Source organism: Pituophis catenifer, unplaced genomic scaffold (assembly GCF_029215685.1).
Source record: "Pituophis catenifer annectens isolate HBS135680 unplaced genomic scaffold, rPitCat1.0.hap2 SCAF_5, whole genome shotgun sequence".
NCBI classification, from domain to species: domain Eukaryota; kingdom Metazoa; phylum Chordata; class Lepidosauria; order Squamata; family Colubridae; genus Pituophis; species Pituophis catenifer.
In genome coordinates, this window is record NW_027256885.1 from 2,401,564 (window position 1) to 2,402,859 (window position 1,296).

Here is a 1,296-nt window from a genome sequence, read left to right on the forward strand (position 1 = left end):
TGCTGGTTGGTTAACACCAACAATATCCTTAACAAGCACCACGGCCTTCCAAGGCCAATGCGGGCAAGAAACCCAAGCCTCAGCAGGCACCTAAGGCAGATAAGCCCAAAGAAGGGCCTAAGGTGCCAGCACCGCCCAAGGCAACCAGAACCAAGGGGGTATCAGTGGGAAAGCCGCTCCATACTAAATGTGCCCACCTCTTACATCGGAGGTTAGGCCATGCAAGCTTCCCAGTGGTTAAAAAGATGGGGGAATTCGCTGAGGGGATTCATCTCCAGGATTGTGAGGTGTTTCTGGACTGTGCCATCTGTAAGAGGGCAAAGAGGAAGGCCACCCCAATACCTAAGGTGTCACTGCGTAAAACTCAATACCCATATCAATTAATACATGTTGATTTGGTTGGGCCATTTACACCATCCCTAGGAAAGAGGCAGTATTTTCTCACTGCCATTGATGATTTCTTGAGGTACAGCCATGTGTATACCCTCACAGAAAAGTCTGAAGCCTTTGATGCCATAAAATCATTGTACAACTACGTGGAAACTCAGTACAAGACAAAGATCGCGTAGCTGCAGAGCGACCGTGGGGCCGAGTTCATGTCCCAAAAATTCCAGGACTGAATAAGGCACAAGGGCATACACCATTTTCGTACAGCACCTTTTTCTCCTGCGCAGAACGGCGTTGTAGAAAAACGAAATGGCATTCTACAGACTATGGTGTGCAGCCTGATTGCGGATGCTGGGGTTGTGGAATCGTACTGGGCGGAGGTGGTACACTACGCCAACTACACCCTGAACCGCACCTGGAGCAGCGTTGTGAACCAGACCCCATATTTTCTGGTCCACGGTAGGAAGCCAAGTTTGGGACACTTGCGTGTGTTTGGCTCCTACGCTTGGATGCACATCCCCAAGCAGCTGCAGAAGAAGGGGAGATCCGTCTCCCAGAGACTGAGGTTCTTGGGCTATGCCCCTGGCTCCAAGGCCTACCAATTCCTGGGAGAAGGGGGCAGGACTGTGACCTCCCAATCTGCCTCCTTCAAAGAGGACTCCAATTGGACCCAGATCCATTCAAATGATCTGGGTCCATACATTAACCGGCCCAGCAAAGCTGCACCAACCATGACACCGCCTGAGACAACCACAGACCCTGCCACTGATGAGAGTGAGGAACAGGACGAAGAGGTCAGCCTACCTGGTCCAGATGAGGAGGATGAGCCGTCCAGTCCTGAGGGGGAAGACACGCCATCTTCACCTGACTCTTCGCCTCCAGCGACGCTCCAGAGGCCCATGATGCCCA